General features: G+C 32.1%; 1 long non-coding RNA gene across 1 annotated transcript; it reads left to right on the top strand.

The window, feature by feature from the left end:
* Nucleotides 1-5,678: 5,678 nt before the first annotated feature.
* On the top strand, nt 5,679-6,621 carry LOC142241408 (uncharacterized). The gene is made up of 2 exons (XR_012723620.1): nt 5,679-6,159; nt 6,313-6,621. It is a non-coding gene; the product is annotated as an uncharacterized LOC142241408 (long non-coding RNA).
* The last annotated feature ends 1,270 nt before the right edge of the window (nt 6,622-7,891 follow it).

Genomic DNA, 7,891 nt, shown 5'->3' with positions numbered 1-7,891 from the left:
CGACACGTAATTTCATTTTCGATTTAAAATGCATTTTAGTTTATTGGGAAATGGTAAATTTAAGTTATACTAATTCGACCGTTTTATGAATTTTTGGTTCATACTACTTAAAACTAAATTGAATAAGAAAATAAATTCAATTTGGTTCACTTTTTCGCTCACGATGAAAATTATAGCGTCTTGAAATCAGCCGTAGTCAAAATGAAGAAGGATGACGTTAATGTGCAAAAAATAAGGATGACTGTCCAGGGCTAAAAGAAAGTTAAAGAATCCTTACCAATTCACTATTAAATTACAGGCAAAGGAGTACTAAAAATTTGTCCAAATTTTTAAGGTGTTATTCTGAAATTAAAATTTTTTTACATTAAAAATATTACATTGGTTTCCAAAAAATTTATTAAAGAAATACTAAAATAAGGTATTAAAAACCTGTAATTTTGATGATAAAAAGGTCATAAAAACGTAAATATTCTAGTCGAAAAAAGGCAATTTTTAAAAGAAAACTTACCAATTCTCTATTTTTTAAATTTGTTCGAATCCATCTGGAGTTGCTCTGAAATTAAATATTGTTTTTACAACAAAGAAAACTATTAAACTGATTTCCGAAAAAATTTATTAACAAATAATAATATACATAAAAAATATTATTTTTAAAAGAAAGTCATATTAAAAAAATACTTATCAATTTATGAATAAACTATACGCTGAGATATAAAAAAAATTTTCCAAATTCATCTGGAATTGAATATTATTTTTTTACATAGAATAATAAAAATTTCAATACACTTTCAACATATTTTCATAAATATTCTTAATAACTTTTTTCTAAACTACTGATAAAATATTAATAACTTTCATTTAAAAGGTTTAATTAACAAACACCAATATATGTCTCAAAAATCCAAAATATTCCACGTCTTTATATTCCCTTGTTGCATACCAGCTAAAAAGATGAAACAGCCCACGCCAACGCCAACTATACAACTGAAGCATGCCAAACAAAACCAAGCAAAGCCAAAACATTCCTACAACAACAAAAACACATGTGCCTTTATTGAAAACAACACCTCATCCAGCCAAATAAACCATCCGCGAATAACAAACACACACACACAAACCACTAAATGAACCAAAATAAAAACAACCCCACGCTCATGTATACACAACAAAACTCAAGTAACATCATCTTTACATTAATCACATTCCACTATGCCGATAAAGATCTCTGTACTATGCATTAGTTCATCGCATCTGCTGACAATTTACTCTGAGAATAATATTCGTAAAGGCACACCAGTTTATGAACGATGAAACGTTTAACTTAAAATTTGCAAAATTTTCATGAAATGTTATCTACCATTTTTGACGAAAATGTCTATAAATTTAATTACATGTGAACTAAAAATATTTCATTGGGTAATTTTTTACCAACAATTATTAACTATAGGAATTGTCAGTAACAAATTGCTATCCACTTTCAAGTTCATTTTTCGTAAAAAAATATTTTCTCATACAAAAAAATCTTATAGTAAATTGCACTTATTATTAGAAAATACTTTACATTTCACAAGCATGACAAACGAATTTTTAACTACCAGTTAAGAAATTTTTTAAGGAAATTTCCATCGTATTTTGTAGGCCATGAACTAAACGATTGCTACTTAGAATTTGTAAAATTTCCTTTCGAGTAGTTAATTTTCGTTGAAGAAACGAAAACTCTTGTAATAAATTATTGTAAAAATCTTCTTAAATTTACGAGACACTTTTTTTCTGTGTGCATAGTTAGAATAATAATCCTGCTATCTCAGCAAAAAACATAAATGGGAGATTAATTTTGGCCTCCGTGGTCATATGGGTGTAAATCGGCCGAAAGATATATATGGGAGCTATTCAACCAAAATTAGCACGCTTAACGATACTACTCAGGGGAGCCACCGTGGTGCAATGGTTAGCACGCCCGCTTTGCATACACAAGGTCGTGGGTTCGATTCCTGCTTCGACCGAACACCAAAAAGTTTTTCAGCGGTGGATTATCCCACCTCAGTGATGCTGGTGACATTTCAGAGGGTTTCAAAGCTTCTCTAAGTGGTTTCACTGCAATGTGGAACGCCGTTCGGACTCGGCTATAAAAAGGAGGTCCCTTGTCATTGAGCTTAACATGGAATCGGGCAGCACTCAGTGATAAGAGAGAAGTTCACCAATGTGGTATCACAATGGACTGAATAGTCTAAGTGAGCCTGATACATCGGGCTGCCACCTAACCTAACCTAACGATACTACTCATACGTACTCCTTGTGCAAAATTTGAAGCAAATCATGGCAAACATCTTGCTTTTGAGGCCATATGAGTCTAAATCGGGCGAAAGATATATATGGGAGCTATATCTAAATCTGAACTGATTTTAACCAAATTTAGCACACTGAATTATACTCTTAAACGTACTCCTTGTGCAAAATTTTAAGCAAATCAAGGCAAAACTCTGGCTTTTGAGGCCATATTAGTCGAAATCTGACGAAAGGTATATATGGGAGCTATATCTAAATCTGAACCGATTTCAACGAAATTTAGCACAATTAACAATACTATTAAACGTACTCCTACTGCAAAATTTGAAGCAAATCAGGACAAAACTCTGGCTTTTGAGGCCATATAAGTTCAAATCGGACAAAAAATACATATGGGAGCTATATCTAAATCTGAACCGATTTGGCTGATATTTTGCACATCTTACGAAAGCCCCAAAATATTTGGCTGGCCGAAATTTTGAGAAAATACGTTGATAAATACGTCAATTATGACCAGATCGGTGATAAATAAAATAAAATCAATAGCGATTGTCTTTGACGCAATGTAAAACTCTGTGTCAAATTTGAGGACGATCGGACTTAAACTGAGAGCTGTACTTTGCACACAAAATTACATATACAGACAGACGGACGGACAGACAGACGGACATCGCTAAATCGACTCAGAATTTAATTCTAACACGATCGGTATACTAAACGATGGGTCCCAGACTTTTCCTTCTTGGCGTTACATACAAATGCACAAACTTATTATACCCTGTACCACAGTAGTGGTGAAGGGTATAAAAAATGAACTTACAAAAAACTTGATAAATCGCTTTTTCACTTGATACTTGACACGCATTAAAAAACTTGACAATCAAGCCCGTCTGGCAACCCTAGTGGTAGCCCATGAAGAAGAAAAAATAAACGAATAAAAGTAATAAATTAAAATTTGTTTCCTAAAATCATGAACGCAAAACTTACACTTAGAAGAGAATTGTGGGAAAGGCATACTTACTTAATTCTCCGCTTCTGTGGCTCGGAATCAGTACCAAAATCATTAATATAAAGACACAATCTTTTGAACCCGTCGTGTTTTTCCGGTGTGGTTGAAAATTGATATCTCACTAAGGTAAGCGATGCTTATTATAATTATGACTTAAAGTCGTTTTGATTCCGTAGCTTGTAAAGATGAAAAATTCGAAATTGTAATAGATTTTCCATTTCCCATTTTTTCTGTGTATCCATACATTTTTTGCGCATATCACAGGTATCTTATTTTCCTTTAAAAGACCCATATATACACATACACACAAAAAAAAGTGTCTCGTAAATTTACAATAATTTATTACAAGAAGTTTCCAGAATTTTAGTTCATTTTTCGTATCTTCAACGAAAATTAACTACTCGGAAGTAAATTTTACAAATTTTAAGTAGCTATCGTTTAGTCCATGGCTTACAAAATACGATGGAATTTTCCTTAACAATTTTCTTAACTGGTAGTTATTCTTTTGTCACACTATAAAACTACTTGTAAAATGTACTTTCTAAATAATAAGTGCAATTTACTATAAGATTTTTTTGTATGAGACAATATTTTTTTACGAAAAATGAACTTGAGAAAAATTTCTTACTGGCAATTCCTATAGCTAATAAAAGTTGGTAGAATATTTCTCAATGTAATATTTTTAGTTCACATGTAATTACATTTATAGACATTTTTGTCAAAAATGGGTTGATAACATTTCATGAAGGTTTTGTTAATTTTAAGTTAAACTTTTCATCGTTCGTAAACTGATGTGCCTTTACGAATATTGTTCTTAGAGTAAATTGTCAGCAGATGCGATGAACTAATGCGTAGTACAGGAATGTGATTAATGTAAAGATGATGTTACTTAAATTTTGTTTGAGAGTAAGAGCATGGTAGCGAGTTCTGGGTATGTTGTGTACATCTGAGCGTGGGGTTGTTTTTATTTTTGTTCTTTCAGTGGTTTGTGTGTGTTTGTTATTTGCGGATGGTTTATTTGTCTGGATGAGGTGTTGTTTTCAATGAAGGCACATGTGTTTTTCTTTTTCTTTCCATGTAAAAAATAAATATTCAATTTCATAGTAATCCGAGATGAATTTGGAAATTTTTTGTTACACCTCAGCTTATAGTTTAATGGTAAATTGTTTTCTTTTTAAAAATGTGGTTTTCTTTTAAAGAGATGTTTTTATTCATATTATTATTAGTTAATTAATATTTTGGTAACCAGTTTAATGTTTTTCTTGTAAAAACATATTTAATTTCAGAGCAATTCCAGAAGGTTTCGGACAAATTTTTATATTTCTGCGTATAATTTAATAGAGAATTGGTAAGTTTACTTTTAAAAATTTTTACGTTATCATGCCCTTTATATGATCAAAATTACAGGTTTTTAATACCTTATTTTATTATTTCTTTAATCCAATTTTTGGAAACCAATTTAATATTTTTAATGTAAAAAACAAATATTTATTTTAAGATTAACCCCTTAACGGTTTGGAAAAATTTGTATTACTCCTCTGCTTATAATTTAATAGTGAATTGGTAAAGTTTCTTTAACTTTCTTTTAACCAGAATATTTAGTTTTTTTATGCATATTATTATTTCTTTAATTAGATTTTTTGGAAACCAATTTAATGTTTTTATTTAATCATTATTGTTGTTTTTGATCTCAGCTTAAAACCATGAATTGACTAAACTAAAAGTGTAGCCTAACAAGCAGAGGAAAAGTATGCTTGTCAAATTTATTTGGGCAAAGCCCTATAATCTGCAAGATGGTTGGATGTACAGCTGTTTCGGAATTACCACATTCCTCATCAGCATCCTCTACTTGCAGTAAAACTATCAACCAATTATCAGAATAAATTCGGATAATTCACTCAACCCAAAGTGAACTACACTTGAACCTTCCGAAAAAAGGTTTGATAGTTGGCTACTGCCTAATCAAATTTGCAAGCATATCTCTTTTCCTTTGCCAAACTCAAATCATCGATTTGAATGTAGTTGGCTGGGTTTGTTTTTGAGCATGCTTCCTCTATCTTCATTCGTTTTGTTTGTTATTGTTGGTTTCTCTTCAATCATTATTAGGGCTGTTTTCTTTTTGCACTGATTACAACTTTTGTATGGCAATCGTTGCACTGGTGTTCTATCCAGAACATCTATCAGTGCAAGTCGCACCAGAGTCACCATGACATGCGAATTTTGTAGTTGTCAAAATATGAGTTGGCAACTAAAGTAATACTCGGAAAGGAACACATCTCAAGTGAATGTCACATACAGAAAAGAAGAAGAAACGAACATGGATAAATGGTAAAAAGTAAATAAACAAATACTAATTTGTTTGGATTTTGCGTTAAGGTGGGTATTAAGTTCGAGTTTAGCCGCTAAATCCGTCGTTTTGTCACGATTACTTTCCTTTAATAATCCATTTTAAGGAATACAAACTTTGTGAAAATTTGCTTTGGGCTCTATGTATAAATTTATGCTTTTTTTGCTGATTTAGTTTTCACTTTAGCGGCTAAACTCGAACTTAGTACTCACCTTTACTCTCGTGGAATGTGTAATATTCGAAGGAGACGATTCGGCCACTGAGTCGATCTAGCAATGTCTGTGAACAAAATGTGTAATCAAAGGCGAGGTCGCAATTTTAATTCAATCCATCCAAAAGTTTCATCAATCATGGAGGGGGCAATATTATGGTCTGGAGGTCATTTTCTGGACAAGTTATTGACCCGAGTCTTCAAAAACATTTGCCTCATATAATATTGCCATAACAATCCCGAGAAATCCGTCTGCATGGATTATTCAACGCGATCACGATCCCCGTATCAAACAGCATGGCTATGGTATGGCTATGGTATAACTGCAAAGATTTTTAAATGTATGAGACACTTATGGTGTTTTCTTTTCTGAAAAAATTGATTTGCCTTAATTTTGTCAGTACAGAATGCACATTTTTAAAATGTTGCCAGCAACCTAAAAAAATGCTATAATTTCAGCGGGCTGAAAAGAAATCAAAGGAGAAAACAGGGCAATCGCAGCACTCTCATTTGTCGGCAGTGCTGAAAATTCCCGCAATTTGCATTTTCGCACTTTTGCCTATTGGCCATAGTCCAACAAGATGTTCTTTCCTGTAAAGAAGTCGAATCACTTAACTGTAAGGTCAAAACAACTTCATTAAATGTTTATCCATTGTTGGACAAGGGAAAACACAAAAAATCTTTGCCCTCAATACAATATTTTTTTCAGTGTGTTTATTCGAATCATGTGAAAACCTGAATAAGTGAGAAATTATAAATCTTTTTTAATGGCCTTTGTTTAATTTTAAATTATTTATAAGGATCGATCTTATGTTTAAAGTTGTACATTATTATACCCTCTATCATAGGATGGGGTTATATTAACTTTGTCATTCCGTTTGTAACACATCGAAATATTGCTCTAAGACCCCATAAAGTATATATATTCTGGGTCGTGGTGAAATACTGAGTCGATCTAAGCATGTCCGTCGGTCCGTTTGTTGATATCACGCTAACTTCCGAACGAAACAAGCTATCGACTTGAAACTTGGCACAAGTAGTTGTTATTGATGTACGTCGGATGGTATTGAAAATTGCATATCGGACCACTTTTAAGTATAGCCCCCATATAAACGGACCACCAGATTTGGCTTGCAGAGCCTCTTGGAGGAGCAAAATTCGCCCGATCCGGTTCGTGGTGAAAGTATAAGGTCTCTAACAACCATGCCAAAATTGGTCGATATCGGTCCATAATTACATATAGCCCCCATATAAACCGATCCCCAGATTTCACCTCCGGAACCTCTTGGAGGAGCAAAATTCATCCGATTCGTTCGAAATTTGGTACATTGCGTTGGTATATGGCCGCTAACAGCCATACAAAAATTGGTCCATATCGCCAAAAATAATCTATCAAAACTTTATTTCTATAGAAAATATTGTCAACATTTTATTACTATAGAAAATTTTGTCGAAATTTTATTTCCATAGAAAATTTTGTCAAAATTTTAGTTCTATAGAAAATTTTGTCAAAATGTAATTTCTATAGAATATTTTGTCAAAATTTTATTTTTATAGAAAGTCGAAATTTTATTTCTATAGAAAATTTTATCAAAATTTTATTTCTATAGAAACTTTCCTCAAAATTTTATTACTATAGAAAGTTGTGCAAAAATTTTATTTCTATAGAAAATTTTGTCAACATTTTATTTCTATAGAAAACTTTGTCGAAATTTTATTGCTTTAAAATTTTTTCTCAAAATTTTCTATAAAAAATTCTCTCAAAGTTTTGTAAAGGGTGATTCTTTTGAGGTTAGGATTTTCATGCATTAGTATTTGACAGATCACGTGGGATTTCAGACATGGTGTCAAAGAGAAAGATGCTCAGTATGCTTTGACATTTCATCATGAATAGACTTACGATCTGCCACAACGTCGAATTTTCAGTGAATGGGCCCTAGAAAAGTTGGCAGAAAATCCGCTTTTTTATCGACAAATTTTGTTCAGCGATGAGGCTCATTTCTGGTTGAATGGCTACGTAAATAAGCAAAATTGCCGC

This window comes from Haematobia irritans, chromosome 1 (genome assembly GCF_050003625.1).
Source record: "Haematobia irritans isolate KBUSLIRL chromosome 1, ASM5000362v1, whole genome shotgun sequence".
In the NCBI taxonomy this organism is placed as follows: Eukaryota; Metazoa; Arthropoda; class Insecta; order Diptera; family Muscidae; genus Haematobia; species Haematobia irritans.
The sequence above is the reverse complement of the archived record's forward strand: the minus strand, read 5'-3'. Positions and strand labels throughout refer to the sequence as shown.